Source organism: Dunckerocampus dactyliophorus, chromosome 6 (assembly GCF_027744805.1).
Source record: "Dunckerocampus dactyliophorus isolate RoL2022-P2 chromosome 6, RoL_Ddac_1.1, whole genome shotgun sequence".
Taxonomy (NCBI): domain Eukaryota; kingdom Metazoa; phylum Chordata; class Actinopteri; order Syngnathiformes; family Syngnathidae; genus Dunckerocampus; species Dunckerocampus dactyliophorus.
In genome coordinates, this window is record NC_072824.1 from 10494941 (window position 1) to 10511505 (window position 16565).

The following is a 16565-nucleotide window of genomic DNA, read 5'->3' on the forward strand; positions in this document are numbered from 1 at the left end:
TCTCTCCCTCAACATCGCTTATTACGTTGGTGGCGTCATCTCATGTCATTGCTGAAACTTTTAACCAAATTTACGTCACTGCAGCATCACTATAGCTTTATTGTTGTTCTACGTGACAGCAGTGGCGTCTTTTACACACACATGCATATGTCTAATGAAAAATATGGAATTGCAAATTTTGTTAAAAATTGTGAGAATGCTTTTTAATAAAAAGTATCTCTTAATTTTTTAGTTTTAGTTTTAAATATGAACCTAAAAATAAAAATAAAATATTAAAATCTATTTTATTTGAGTGTTTTTTTCAACTTGAAAAATTTTGTCACTGTTTTGTAGTAGGTCAAAAAAAAAAAATTCCAAAGAAAAAAAACTCACTTTGTTGATAATTCACCACTGTCTGAGGGAATTTTTTGTCATTTTATTTTATTTTTTTTTATAAAAAAGACAAGTCATTGTTTTTATGTTCTGATAAAAATGTTTTGAAAACAACAAAAAAATAAATTTAATTTCCATTAGAGGCATTTTTTTTTATTTCTAATTTTTTTTTATATTCAAAAAACTAGAAAAGTACATTTTGTAGTTTTGTTGTTGGTCTGTTGTGGAGGCTGATGACTGAGCCATATGAATTATGCCTGGCAATGACGGGATATTATTACTATTATTTAATAATGTATGTATTATCATTGCAGCTTTATAATGCAAACATAAATTATTGTTTTTCATCAGACAGCAAGAGACAGTTGTGTAGTTGGCTGTCTAGCCTACCCAAGCCTATAAAGATGCCACTGATGGAGAAATAGTAGCTAAAAAAAAAAAACATGCTATGTTTATGTTGCTGTCCTGCCTTGAAAGATGTTTTTAGACAGCTTTCTCTTTGGTGCCAAATGTCAGACTTTTACTGCAGAGAGCAGACATTAGTCCTGAGGTAAAAAAAAAGACAACAATACGAGTCCAGATGATAATAGATCACAACAAGACAGCCTCACCGTGATTCGTCTTCAGACTTACAGCCCAAGAGCTGAACATATGTGGATATTTGCCAATGTTGTTTGATCAAAGATGGCCGATGTGAAGCTAGTGATGGATGGCCCATTAAGACATTGTTTTGGCGCTCAGACGTGTATTCCCTGTATCCAGGCTGCTCCCTGTATGCCAATGCTGACAATGATGGGAAACTTCTCCAGCTGAAGCGCAGCTCCAAATTGTCTGCTAGAATGGCTTATTGGTGCCTTTTTATTGATGCTGGCTTGTTTTCCTGACACACTAACACAAGACGTTTAAAAACTGCGTCATTACTTCTGTACACACGTTGTCCCGAGACAACACGTAAAACAACAGACGACACATGCTGAAAACATCTGGGAAACAACATTGATTACCGCTGTAAATGTAGCAGGGTCAGATTGTAGCACGGTCGTAGAGATGACGTCATGCACCACCAAGATAAGCCCTCAGCTAACTGAACAGGTGGCTTTTCCGAGGGGTTCTTTCGTTTCTTGTTGAATCATTAAAAGCTGAAGTCACATGAAAGCACTCTGCCGCTCTTTGAAAAACGTTGCCAGGCTTGACTTATCACTGTTAGCGCATACAAAGTCCTGAAAAATTGGAAACACGCACGGCAGGAACGTGCTTCAACTTGGCTCATAGACTCCTCCCGATCCTCTCGCTCTGTCTTTATGTCGAACCGGTCGAGGCAGACGGTTGCCCCACACTGACTTTTAGTTACGCTCCAGTTTTCCTTGCCTATGTAGCCAAAGACTGAGTAGCATGGTCCATTGTGTAAGCCAATGGTTTCCAAAGTGTGTCCCGGGGTCCGTTTGCCATTTTTATTGGCCCGCAGCACAGTCTAAAAATACCATTTAACAAGACAACTGAAAAAAACAAAGGAAAGAATTGAAAAATCAGCAGTAATTTTCTAAGAATGAACTAAAAATATTACCAGAAAAAAGTGGTAATCTTCCAAGAAAAAGTCATAATTTTATGAGAACACCGCAATATATTCTATATAATAAAAGAAAAATTCTGTCATTTTAATCGCATGAAGTTGAAATACAAAAGAAAAATAGATGTTTTTGTTTTTTAAGTCATGATATTATGAGAAACAAACAACACAAAATAAAGTTGTAATTTTTTGAAATCCGCAGCTGTTCAGCCAACATTAGCGGTGGTTAAAAGGCCTGCTCCGTCGTACGTGCGGCGCTGGTTCATTGGCATTGTTACCCGTGCTCCTGGTTTCCTAGTCAGTGCTGTCACCTGAGGACTTTACTTAGCTGGACTATCTGGACCCTTTATCACAGAGCCTTTTTCTCTGTCGCCTTTTGTTTATTCTTGTTGTACACCATTAAAGGACCTTTATTTTTTGCATTCCATCGCCTCGTCTCTGCATACTGGGGGTCACCGCCTCGTGACAAATACATTTGTAATATTATGAGGAAAAATAATGTCATTTTTGTAGCATAGACTTTAAATATTAAAGAAAAAAATATGTCATTTTTAAAAGTCATAATATATAAAAACAAAACAAAATAAAGTTGCAATTTTTTGAAAATTTTGTGGAAATTTGGTGGGGAAAAGGTATAGCCAAACATAATAAAGCCAAAATATTATGGGAATAAAGTCATAACATTACAATATTTGGAAAATTCTGCTAATAATAGGCATTTTTTTCTTGAAATATATGTAACTTCTTAACATATCTACATGTGTTGCTTTACAAAATATCAATTCTTAAATTTTACAGCATGTGGCCCTCGCTGGAAAATGTTTGGACACCCCTGGTGTAAGCTAACTTGTCTACTCCTGAACCGCTGCCTACAAAAGGGAGAAAATTTGCCAGAATATGCACCGTTACTATATTGAATGCTATTATTTTTCTGAAAAATACGCCACATGGCCAACCCCAAAGTTTGAAATGTCTTGCACAGCTCAATCCACTACAGAAAAAAAACACAAACTTTAGGTTGTTAATGCGAATCTTGGCAAAATTCCGTACACACCTTCCAGAGACTGACAAGCACAGGTCTGTAAAATTTGAGGAAGATTGATTGAAAAACATGGCTGCCATCAAGCAAAAGGTCTTTGCAGGGGCACGGGCAGGACGGAACTACAAAGTGGCTCTAATTCATTGACTATTTAGTTAATGATTACATTTTGCAGATATTTGTGTTACATGTATGCGAGCACACGCCACAAACGTAGTTGTAATGTCTCGTGAGTTAAATTTATAGAAATAATGTTGACTAGACTTCATGTGAACCATTCTATGTTCATACCGGTTCAGCATGTGGACACAAACCAGTGACCAGTCCCTGACATTTTTGTCTCAGCTGTACTGTGATGAATATGATGCTCAGGGGCCTCTTGGGGTTAAGCCATGTGCCACAGAGGATATTGCCGATGCCACAGATGTAAAAGGTCGCGATAACTCCAGAGGCCCAGAGGGGAAATTCCAGCATGATTATTTTATGAAGAAAAGTGGGTGTCTGGAGAGAAAAGTGGGGTCCCAAGGGACACATGAATTCATGGGGGTTTAAACTTTGCCAGAAATGTGGAAAGTACAGGTTTTCCTCAACATCACCTATGCTTTTAGAAATTTGACTTAAACTTTCAAAGAAAATACAGTCGAAGAACACAACAAGAACAAGACGGAACAAAGCAGCTTGGTATCTGGTAATATCCCCCCCACAAGAACAACCACAGGTAACTTAAGTTTTGCAATTTGATTAACTGTAGTAAGTTCTCAAGAAAGATGGTATTGTTCTGTGATGGATGATGCAATAAAGAACGATGACAATAAGAAAATGAGGTCCCTGGAGATGATTGATGTATTTGTGCAGTTTCAACTAATCAATTGACCTCAGTGACAGAACAATGCATATTTATAATCCAATTATTTTTTTATTGTTGTATCAAAGGCTCTGCGGGTGATATCGCTCATATGTGTGTGCATCAATAAGCTTTTCGATCCATCACAAGTGATAATTACCATCTTGGGAATTGTTACGCAAGACGCGAGCCAGTTCAAAACACAAGCAAGCAAGGCAGGCAGGAAATGTTTGGAATGTTCCTCATTGTCTTGCAGTCGGCAACAGGCTGAGTGGTCACAAATGTGGCGGGATTAAAAGATCTCGGAGGAAATTGTGCTTGTTTGACGAAATGTACAAAGAGGTCCGCAAAATCACAAGTGTTGGGGGGGCTGGCGGTACACAATGGAGCATTGTAAGGCGGTCATTCAATCCACCAGCGCGCTGATGATAGCAAGTGATCACAGAGGGATGATGTCACCAACAGCGACATACAACAAAGAAGTACCTTTTTCAAGACGGACAGATCTTCAAGTCAGATTGAAGCTACAGGGGCGTTTGAAGACATCCATTAGATGACACTCCATTGCGCATGTGATCTGTGACTCTGCTCCAAAAGCACTATCCAATTAGTACTAGCAACTTGACTCTTTTGCAATGGTTAGCTTTAAAGATCCTATAATGTGACTTAGATTACTCACAGATGATCAGAGTTCCCCTATAGAACTGCAAAAATAGCTAAAAACCTTGTAGTATGCATGCCAGGCCAATAGTTGGCGATGTCCAGCCAAGTTTCATTCCAGAGCGTAAAATTTGATGCTCACAGCCGAGTCCCTTGCAGTTGCCAGGTATGTGGTCTACTAAAGCACATAACAGCAGGTTTCTCAAAAAAACAAACATTAGCGTCCTGGCTGTAGGCAACCTTATGATACATTTTTAATCTACCTCTGGATGCCCTTTAAAATGTTGGCTGCATGTTATTTTGTCATCAGCTAATCTAGAAACCACACTTTTATACATACTTTTACTGCTACTATTGTCACATTAGCGACTTGATTGTTTCGCTTAAGTATGAGCATTTAAACATTTTAAACAAGCAGCAGAATGAATTCCATTTAAAACAATTATTTGGCACTTTGGGTTATAAACACACAGTCTAGCCTATGGAAAATTATAGTCTACCGTCCTAGTGCAGTTTTTTGCCCTGTATGACATATTTAGCAACTAGCATAAAACGTATACACTTGCTTTAACGCTACAGGAGCTCCACACTGATGCTAAAAACAATACTGTAGTAATTACTGGAGCACTTACATAGCATGTATATACTTATACATACATCTGGTAACGCCTGGCTTCAATTAAAACACCATCACTGTCAAACCTAATAGACACTCGCCAGCAGCCATAATTAAGCTTACATTTATCTGCAACGTCCAGGCCGCTGTATGTGCTATTAAACTCCCACAGGGGCTGTTATCTAATATGGCGCTGCACCATATCGATTCAATGGTTTGTCATAGTAATTTGGTATTTATAGTCGACACCACTCAGACACGTCGTAAATCTTTATTTTTTGGGAGCTGCCAGACGCTGAGGCCTCCTGAGCGGTTTTTCGTACCTGATGCCTCTTATTTGTGGCTCATGCCAGTCCTAACCGCACGCAGAAATGGTCTACTCAGTATAGACTGCTATGTTTAAAGGTCATAGTTGCTGCTCACTACTGAAAACACTACCTTATATATTGTTAAGTGGAACGTTTTTTTGGGAAAAAGACATCAGCATCTCGCAAAACCTCAGCTCAGTGAGCAAAGGATTGGCTCTGTGCATATACAGTATTATGTTAAAGAAGAACATAAACAGGATGTTATGTGATGTCAGTGGAATGACATCTGTGCCGTAAATCACCTTTGACGGTAAAATAAACAAAAAATAGAGTAAGCTTTATTGTTTTTGTGTCTTAAAATGATAAGTGGCTAATATGTTAGCTCGGAATTTTAAACTGTGACTTTAAAACACAAAAACATTGTACAGTAAATGAAGTTTTTATGTCTACTATGAGCTACTATTAAACTACTGTTTCAAGGGACTGCATGCATCTTGCCCCAAGTAAAACATTTTTAAACAAAAAACAGAAGAACACCGTCGCCGGGTTGGATATGTTTCCAATACGGGTTTAAAGGAACAGATTGTACAAAGAAAATTGTAAATTTGTCACAGTTACAAATTAAACTGCATAAAAATTGCTGTTTATTTTTGTTTGGCACAAATAAAAGAATGGCTCACGGCTGTTGGTATTCACATACATGTCCTTGGCACGTACACACACAAAAGCAGTCTCATAGATGCAATCAACAATTTACAGTCATGTAGTTGTTACGATAGGCCATTCAATGGTAGCTAATGTCAGCAGATAAACTTTGCCAAATTGCTATCTTTAGCTGACAACAAACATGACTAATGGGCATGTTACGTCGGCAAACACAAAGCAGGAAGAGGCGGGATTGCTGCTAGGAGTACATTTAAATGTTGATGCCCTCTAGGCAGCTGGAGGAACGCTTTAAGTAAGAGATCGCTTGTTGCTAGGTATATTTCAGGGAGCAAAATCCCTTGAGCCCAATAGGCCAATAATTAAAAAGAAATAGAGCCCAAAAGGAGCCCATATTGGCTAGAAAGATACCAACACCATCGGCTCTGGTTCGAATAAATGCAGGGTCTGCTGTTGTGGCTTTGCAATTTGCAGCAACTTTGTGTGAAAGTGGTGAATCATGCAAATCTAATGCAGCGCAACAGGAGATTTATTATAAAAACTTATACGTGCTGAGAGTTAGCATATTCGCTTAAGTTGAAAGGTCGGGTGTTTGTGTGACTGCGGTCTGGTTTGCAGCAAACAGCTGTTTTTCTTAATTTCTGTCTTTGTTGGCCGCGAGGCTCTCGCTCTTAATCATAAACACACGCTGAGCATGTTGTTTTTTTATTCTTTCCAATCTACTTTGGAAGGACTTTCAAAGGAAAGTGTCCTGATATGTACTCATCTCCACCAAACCGATGGATATAAATTAGCCAGTGAAATACACGAAGCAATATCCTGTTCGGAAACAACTCCTAATGGCAGGGTTTTCCCCCCTCATAATCTATCTTAAATGTCATGTTGAGATATTCCTGTAATAGAGTATAAGAGCCGTCGTCAATTGCATTAAAGAAGCAAAAACAACTCCCGACAAAAAAAAATTCATGACGCTCAAATCAGTCTGGAGTCAGGACGGGTTTCCCCTTGTTTGGGAGCCACCTGCTGAACATCATGCGTCATCACATCTGCAAGCCAGGAAGAAGGTGGAAAGAAGAAGAAGTTTGTTTATCAGCCAGTCTGGGTGTTGCCCCAATGCTTTATCAGAGTGACTCACAACAAAGTCATTGCGGGGCTTCACACTGAACTCCACCAACGCATGTTTTCCTGTAAAATCCCCCAAAATCGGAACAGTACCGAATCAAACGCAAATCTTTGAAAGTGGGTTTGTATGTGGAAGTTTGAAGCAGAAAACATGTGAAAACTGACGGCATGTGCATGCGAGCTAAATAAGAAATAGATAGGGGCTGTACTCGTTTTACCATGCACCCCAAAAGATAATTAATACTGTACCAAAAGAAAAAGAGAACTTGTTACATTTGCTCTGCGGCAGAATACTTGGGTAAAGAATACAGTACATAGTTGTGCTATGCTAAATGTCACTTTTGTTCAGTTAACTTTTTAACTTCAACCTCTGTTATGTCTCCTAAAGTGTGAGGCAGTGTGTCGAAGGAAAGGAAAGTGAAAAGTAAAGTCAAACTAGAGAAGCACTCGGAGAGCGCAGACCTTCGCCAAGGGCCATAGTTCCCCCCATATTGTGATTCACACCAAAATAATAATCCAACATTCTTTGGATCAGTATTTGATATTTTGTAGAACCCGTTGGAAACTTGTCGTGTATTTTTTTTCCAAGTGCTTTGACCATTTTTTGTGGAGTTATATGCACAAATGGTGAAAATGGTCCTATCTCGCAATGTTAAAGAATCCTTTAAAAAATTCCTGGATCCAGACAGTGATCCGGATCACCCCCAATATTTAATCAGTTCTTCCATACCCCATTTCCGATTCCTAAAAATTTTATCCAAATCCATTCAGAACTTTTCAAGTTATTTTGAACACAGACAAACAAACAGACAAACAGACAAAGAAATAGATAAACTCGGGCAAAAACATAACCTCCGCACTGCGCTTGCTTTTTAAATAAAACATCGTAAAATGCTCAGAAAGTGGAGAAGTGACGACCAACATTGACTGCATGCTTGTGTAAGCCAGGGGTGTCCAAAGTCTGCGGCTGATTTTTCATTGACTCTTGGCACATTTTAAAAATACAGTTAAGCAAGAAAACTTTACAAAAAAACAGTAAAACTGACCAGTAATTTTTAAAACAATAACAAAGAAAGAAAATTCATAATATTAAGAGAAAAAAAATGACTAAAATATGTCATTTTTTAAAAAGTTGAGAAACAAACAAAACAAAGAATAAAGCTGCAATTTAGGTTGGGCAAAAGTTATAATGTTACGATAATAAAGTCAAAATATTATGAGAATAAAGAAATAATACTACAAGAAAAAACATAATAGAAGAAACTTGAAATATTTTCAAAAAGGAAAACAAAAAGGAAAAAAAAAGGGTAATGTAAGGAGAAAAGCTCATACTAATAATATGCTTTGTCACCGATAACATAAAGCTGAAAGGCTGTTTTTTTTCTTTGATTATAAAAAACATGTTTGCATTTCTACATGGGTTTTAATGAATGTAAAAGTGGCCCCTGCATCCTTTGATTTTTCAGTATGCGGCCCTCCGTGGAAAAAGTTTGAACACCCCTGGTCTAAGCCGCTCGACCGCCGCAACCTCATCAAGGATAAAGATGGTATTCCTGAACATGTTGTCTCTCCCTCCTTTGCAACACCCATTGCAGTGTACAAGCCAACCGCATGGTTATAAATAAGGACTTGTTCTCTCTTTTTTTATTACTGTTTCATAAAATTCTTGTATTTAACCTTTTTTATATGTCCTTCATGGGTTCTGTGTACAGTGTGAGTGATGTAGGTGTTACTTTAGGTAGAAGTTCGGATTTACACTAACACTACTGGAGGCAATGTCCTGGAGGCAATGTACTTTTTTTTTATGAACTAGCTGCATTTAAGTATCATGAGTTCAGAATCCAGCATCTTGATCTACCTCTGCTTGCGCTTTAACATTTTGGTCGCACTACTCAGCTGTTGGTGTGACACTCGTGTGTTACTTACATTTGCTGTACTGTTTATTTTTACAATGAACTCATCAGCGGTCTTGTGGTGGCTGAGCAGTTTGGTCCGGGAATATCGGCCGACTGGTATATTGGCATAAAAATGAGATATCGGTATCATATTGGTATAATTTTTTCTGCCAATAATGATGTTGACTGATGACGTGTGCCACAGAGCAACAACCTCTGTATGCTAATTATTAAGGTTTTGCCTTGGGATTGTAAATACGCAATTTGAAAAAACTACTTACTACTTACTGTGACTACTAATGAGAAACAGGTAACGCTGAACAGGCTTTCCAGTGACCTCAGAGCAGTTGCACATTGCACCGAAGAGGAAACAGAAAACCAAAATAAGGGCACAAAACAGGAAACAATATGAAAACTCCTGATCCGATATCAATATAGAATATCGGGTCATATAAAAAAATGGAGGATCAGTTGATCAAACCTTTTCTACCATTCCACTCTACAAAATAAGCCTTAAAAGTGTGTATGATTCATGCTGATAGTGGACTGATATCGGCATTGGTCGTTATTCAAGGCTGCAATACCAGTATCAAATTGGAAGTGAAAAATTTGTACCGGGACACCCCTAGTGAAAACTAAGGAAAACCAAAACTCAAGTCTAACCTGTTATGCGGAACATGACAAAGTGCTGTTTATGCGAGGGGGTAAAGGCGCCTTCCTTCAATACGTCTAATATCGCACCTCAGGAAGAATCACTTGGACCCACACGCAGCATTGTTTCGATATTGCACTATTGTCTTATTTTGCACAAACCGTATTTGTGAAATGGATCCAGTGGCATTACAGTATTAAAGCATGATGTGTTTTTTACACGACATTAGTTTAAGGGAAGAGCTACTACCTATATCGGTGTAAAACATCCTGTGGAAGAAGCTGATGATCCTCCGCAGAGCAGAGTGGCATCGAAGATGGGGAAGAGAGAGGGCTGGGAAGTCAAGCCTCAGGGAAGTTGAGGAGATCATCAAGGCAGCTAGCTCAGCATCTACTCCAGGCCCCTGTGGCGTTCCTTAATTGGTCTACAAGTGCTGCCCAGAGCTTCTACGGCACCTGTGGAAGATCTTGAAGGTGATTTGGAGAAGGGGAAAAGTTGCTGACCAGTGGAGGTGTGCTGCAGGCATGTAGATCCCCAAAGAAAGATTTCAGCCAGATTTGGACCATCTGTGTTGAAGGGAAGGTATTTTTCAGCATCGTCTCACGAAGACTGACAGAGTTTCTCCTCAAGAACAACTACATCGACCCGTCAGTTCAGGTGCAATTTATGGTGGTATGCACCAAAGAAGCCCTACAGTACAGGGACTCCAGGGACTGCAAAGTGTCATCAGCTAGCATTGAGGTGAAGACAAGAACAAAATGGAAGGCTAGGAAAAGTGGAGGTGGCGGAGTCACACCTGAGACAAAAGGCACTGGTGGCCACCATGGCATAAGGCAGAGCAGGCGTGTGCTACTTCTCAAAGACGCTGGTGAGTAAGGTAATTACCAGGTGCTTAAGGCAATTGTTGAAAGCTTAACCTCAGCCATCAACCCCAGGAAACACCATCATGCTCCAAAGAAGGCATTCCCTTCATCGAAGCTGGAGGGAAACCCTGGGTGCACCCACAATTAACAACAGACCACCTCCACACAGCCTCTAACTGGCAGGTGCAGGTCGACCTGGGAAAGCAGCTGAGGTTCCCCCAACACACTACAACAAGTCTCCAACTAGACTGACGCTTCAAGACACCTGATCATCCTAGAACTTACAGTGCCTTGGGAAGAACGTATTGAGCCAATGAGAGGAAACATGCTAAGTACCAGGAACTGGTGGAGGAGTGCAGGGAGAGAGGCTGGAGAACCTTTTATAGAGTCGGATGTCAAGGTTTTGCAGGTTGTTCTCTTTGCAAAGTCCTCAGTCGGTTGGCCATCATCTGGACGGCCAAGAAGAGGGCCATTCAATCCGCAGGCAAAGCCACAAGGTGGTTTTGGATTAAGAGGGCTGATCCGTGAACTGCTACTGGCACGCAAATTGGGACTTCATCAACCCCGGCTGGGTTGCCTGGTGTGGGTGTATGTCGTCGTCAGATCCAAAACACCCAGTGATCCCAGGATACATCACTGAGGATGCATCCCAGTGCATCCATGAGATGTTTCTTGTATAGATAATTTGTGAAATGAGTATTAAAGCATGATGTGTTGATTACTCGACATTAGTTTAAGGGAAGAGCTGCTACCTTTATTGGTATCGGTGGATGAAAATGAAGTGCTGGACAATCTGCTGCCTATATCAGTATTGGTTGATATATGTATGATAATGAAATGGCAGACAATATCGGATATCAATATAAAAGCCAATATCACACATCTTTAGTCTTTACCGCTATTACAAACTAGGTTCTGTTGGTTCTGTTCTTTTGTTTCTGTTGTACACTCTGGACTGTTCACCAGCCAATCATATAGATTCACACTCACATTCATACCTATACCTTTAACCTAACAGGCATATTTTTGGTGTATGGGAGGAAGCTGGAATACTCAGAGAAAACCCACACACGGGGAGAACATGCAAACTCCACACAGATATGCCCAAACGGAGATTCAAACCCAGATCTTGTCAATCTCCTGACTGTGTGGCCAACATGCGAACCACAAGGCATCCATGCGGCGCAATATACACTCCAGATCAAAATCTTAAGACCAATGTAGAATGACTGTCTAACGGTGCTCAACCTCAGCAGCAATGGCACGCTGCGAGAGGCCTTGCTTATGCAGCTCAACAATCCGACCACGTTCAAAAAGAGAAAGCTTCTTAGCTTTAGCCATCAGGAGGGCATGACAGTGTGAATGCCTAACAGAAAATGAAAATTTGGAGCAGATTTTGGCTTTTATAGCCTGTGGTGTTAACGTTTTGATCAGGTGATAAACAACCTATTTAAATTGTTTTTGTTGTTGTTTAAATTACAAGTTATAAATGTTTTATGTCTTACTCGCCCTTCTTGCTTTTGCATTTTGTAGCTCTACTTAAAACCTTATTAAGATCCAAATGTGCAAAATGCAAATTCTAGCAATTTTTCAACTGGTCTTAAGGTCTTAGGTCAGGTCTGTATTAACTAGTACAGCACAATATATTAACATATATTAAGAATATATTAACAAGTACAGTATATTGCTGTACTTGTTAATAAATGACCATGTGGTCAAAGAGAGCTACGTTTTCCTTTCCGCTGTCTCACACACTCCAAATCATTATTAAAGTTGTTATATACTGTAAAATGAGTTTAATTTTTTTTTCTTTACAATTGCCGCCTGTAGTTCTCTCCCAGACCTGAAGCTGAACTGATAACGAGAAATATTCGGACAGATCTTCTCCATCAAAACCATAATTTCATTAGTCATGCAATTTATCTTTTCAATGTGCGACCTCTGCCGGGCGCTTTGATAGTCAGCTATGTTCACAAACATGACACAGCTCTCTGGCCAACAGCGTCTGTGAGGAATTACAGAGAACAAAAAGTTCACCACAAGTTCTGCGGTCTCCTCCTATATCCAGATCATCTGCTCCACTCTTGTCAACTGCTCTCCTGTGTGTGAACGTAGGCGTAGCTTATCAGCATGGTCGCCGCACGACCATCATGTTGGAGCTGCGGGGCTTCATGTGCATGTCATTTGAAGATGTCACAAAGGCTTTGAAGAGGCTTTGAAGCAGCGCCATGCTCTTTGTGCTGCCATGCACACACACTTTCACTCAGTCTTCTTGGCAGCTGCTTGCAATGAAGACCAACCAAACGCATCTGGTTTTTAAATGCACAACTCATGCCAAGCTGTTTGTTGTCCCTAAAGAAGAGACACACAGGCCAAAACAAGAGGTACACTTGCAAGCAGGAGCTACATCAAACATTCTCATATTTTTGTCCCGCGCAACATCGCGGTTCAAACATCGTGGTTCAAACATCGCGAATTAAAAAAAAACTGAATTCATTCATAAATGATCACTGTTTCGTGGTTAACTATGACCCGTTATTAGTCAAAAATATTGAAAGACACGTCGTATGTACTTTTCTGGCCACTATGTGTCACTTAGGACACAAAACATTGATGAGACATGACATTACATTACATAACCTTCACACTGCATTTCGTCAGTCATAGCATGTCCGACATGACAGAGTGAAAAAAAGTTATCCTCACATTCCACGTGGTAGTGGTAAGTTTTTGGCTTTGTCCCCACTCCATTTGAAACCCTTTCTTAAGTTTAGTTTAGCTCACTAGCATGCTATGCTTTAAGCCATGTCCGTCTCTTGTGTCCATGCAATGATCCGTAGCCCGTGCATTAGCAATGTGGTGTAAACAAAAAATAATAGGAGTGTAAATGTGACTGTAGGGGTGTTATTCATGTCGACAGGACTCTAATATTGATAGAAAAATAATTTTAAAAGTCACAAACAGGTTGTTAATGCTCTAACTGTGAAAATGTTCCATTTAATATTGATTAATATTGAATCCTACTTGTGAAAATTAATTTATCCCAGTCGGGTCTGGAACCAATAAACCGCAATAAACGAGAGACGAATGTACACCTGCCAGTATGACACAAACTATATGTTTAGCATAGCATAGAATAGAATGTTTCTGTCTAATGGAGGCCATGTATCTCAAAATTGTGAATTTTTTTAAGACAACAAAAATTATTTTTCTCTGTGTTTTGAGATGCAGCTACCTAACATAGTCTTCTCTATCGAGCTAGATAGCTAGCTAGCAAAATGGACAGCTGCTTGATAGGAAGAAAACAGCTGAAGTGAAGTGAAGGAGCCAGCGTTTTTTTTGTGTCTAGTCTTCTGTTGTGAGTATTTTTTTTTTATTAAAAAAATAAAATCGCAGATTTAGACATAGTCACTTTTCATGGGAAAGCAACAAAACCTAGGATTGCTTTTGCTTATGTTAGCCAGTTAGTCAGTGAAAAAACTCAACAGCCAATCCCCAAATTCAGCCAGCGTTAGTTCCCACGAGGTTCCCTCCATGACTTCTACGCCTAATAATAATGCCTTTTTTCTTTCCTTTTTTAAGTCTTTACACAATTTGGAGACATCTATTGAAAAGGTGGAAGGAACAGAACACCGGTAAAGGCTTTCTGACCTCAAAAGCCATCCATCAAAGGCTCCAATTCAAAGTGTCAAAGTCTTTTTGTGTCAGACAATGGAGGAGCGCCTCCACTGGGGAGTGGGAGGAAGTATTGGACTTGTTTGATGTAACTGTAGATGCTCGGAGGTGATACTGCTTTAGTCACCTTTGTCACCCACTGCACACTCTTTTGGTTTGAAAAGAGACCACCAGATACTTGCTTCCTGTTGGGATGAAGAATAGAATATCCTTTAATATACATGTACTGGACACAACATTAGGTATACCTTTCCTAAAGACCACTTATGAAAAAAACAATAATAAAATATGAAAAATATCCATCCATCCATTTTCCATGCCGCTTATCCTAATTAGGGTCACGGGACTATGCTGGTATACCCAGCTGACTTCAGGCGAGAGGCGTGGTACACTCTGGACTGTTCGCCAGCCAATCACGAGGCACATGTAGACAAACAACCATCCACACTCACATTCATATTTATGGACAATTTAGAGTCGCTAATGAACCTAACATGCATGTTTTTGGAATGTGGGGGGAAACGGGAGTGCCTGGAGAAAACCCACGCATGCACAGGGAGAACATGCAAACTCCACACAAAGATGCCCAAGCGTAGAGTCGAACCCAGGCCTTCCCATGGCCATCATGCTAACCACTCGTCCACTGTGCGGCCCTGAAAATATTGAATAAATAATCTGTTCCAGAGTCAAACTTTCCCCATTGTAATTCCCATCCTATGTAATTGCATTATCGTTCTAACATCACACAAGTGTAAATATAACTTAATTTAAATAGCGTATTGAAGTTTAGTACATTTTTTGTTACATTTCTGAATCATACAACCTCACAATATTAGCATGTTCAAATAATATAACCGTCTTTTATTAATTAAAAGGTAAGAAGGGTCTAATTAAAACAAAGTTGTGTCACAGTTGCTATCTAGTCACCTGACAGTCATACAAGTGGGATAACAAAAAGTTAACCACTGCAATACATAAACACAACTAACTAGTCCACCTTAAAGTTGCCGCAGGAATGACCTGTTTTTTCCTTCTCTGATGTCATTTTAAAAAGCCAAACACAAAGGAAAACCCATGCACCAACTTAATCTCCCTTAATGCTCGCTGAACTGAGGTCTTGTGTGTTGGGAGAACCTTTCTTTTGAAAGATTTCTGCTATTAATTTGTTCCTCAAAGTTCGACAAAAACAGAAACATACAAACACAAAGGCAATTTTTCCCATAGGAACTAATGTCAATCCAATGAATATGTTCCAGATTGCCAAAAATATTAACAAAAATACATTTTATAGAGAATAATTATAGTTTTACATGCAAAAAAAAAAAGTGAAAAAATTATAAATGACGAATGGATGGCACTTATTGTTAATGCGGACTTTCCATACATTCTGGCGAGATCTAATTCACTAGTGTTTCTCACCTTCCTAATCAAATTGCTAGCACTCGCAACTTCTTTTCGCCCAATGGCGGGTTATTTAGCAGTCACACACAGACAATGAGTCAGCAACGCGTAGGGTGCTTTGTTTGGGCACTCAATTTTACGGAACGATACAGCACACGGCAAAAGGAGTAGTTTGTTTTGCGTAATATTGTGCAATAACTGAACAATGTATGAAAACAGAGGCAAAATTTTGGGCAAACAAAGAGGCAAACATTTTGGGCAAAAAACGTGAGGTACAAAAACCGAGGTTTGACTGTATTTTTCCCGAGATTTTTGGGCAAACTCTGAAAAATGCAAAGGTAATTTGTGTCAAAGTCTCTTTTTTTTTTTTTTACCATGTTTAATTTTCATGCATGTGTGAAAACCACTGTAAAAAAACAAAACTCTCCCTTTGTATTTAATAACAAATGAGGTAACTTGTATATATTTCTTCTGAAGTCTCACAAAAAAAAGCCAAAGAAAAAACAAAACATACACAGTCCTTTGATCCTGGCTGAACTGTAGTCTCGGGCTAACGTCTCACACACACAACAGCATTTTCAACTGTTTTGTGCGACATTATACATTTTTTTATTTGATCTGATCAGCTGTGCCTAATCTTATGCCCAGTTCTCCAGAGAGACCTATATGGCCATTCTATGTATTCCATACATCACATTGCATGTTAGAACGACCTAACAGAAGGTGCAAGATGGTCACACTGCAGCAACGGCACACAAGCGTTCTGCATTTTCTATTCAACTTTACAACACGGTGACTCTCCAAAAGTCCACTTAACTTGCAGTTAATTAAAGGGGGAATAAAACGCCCCTCATACAAAGCGCTTTTAGAGCAACTTAACCCTGATGT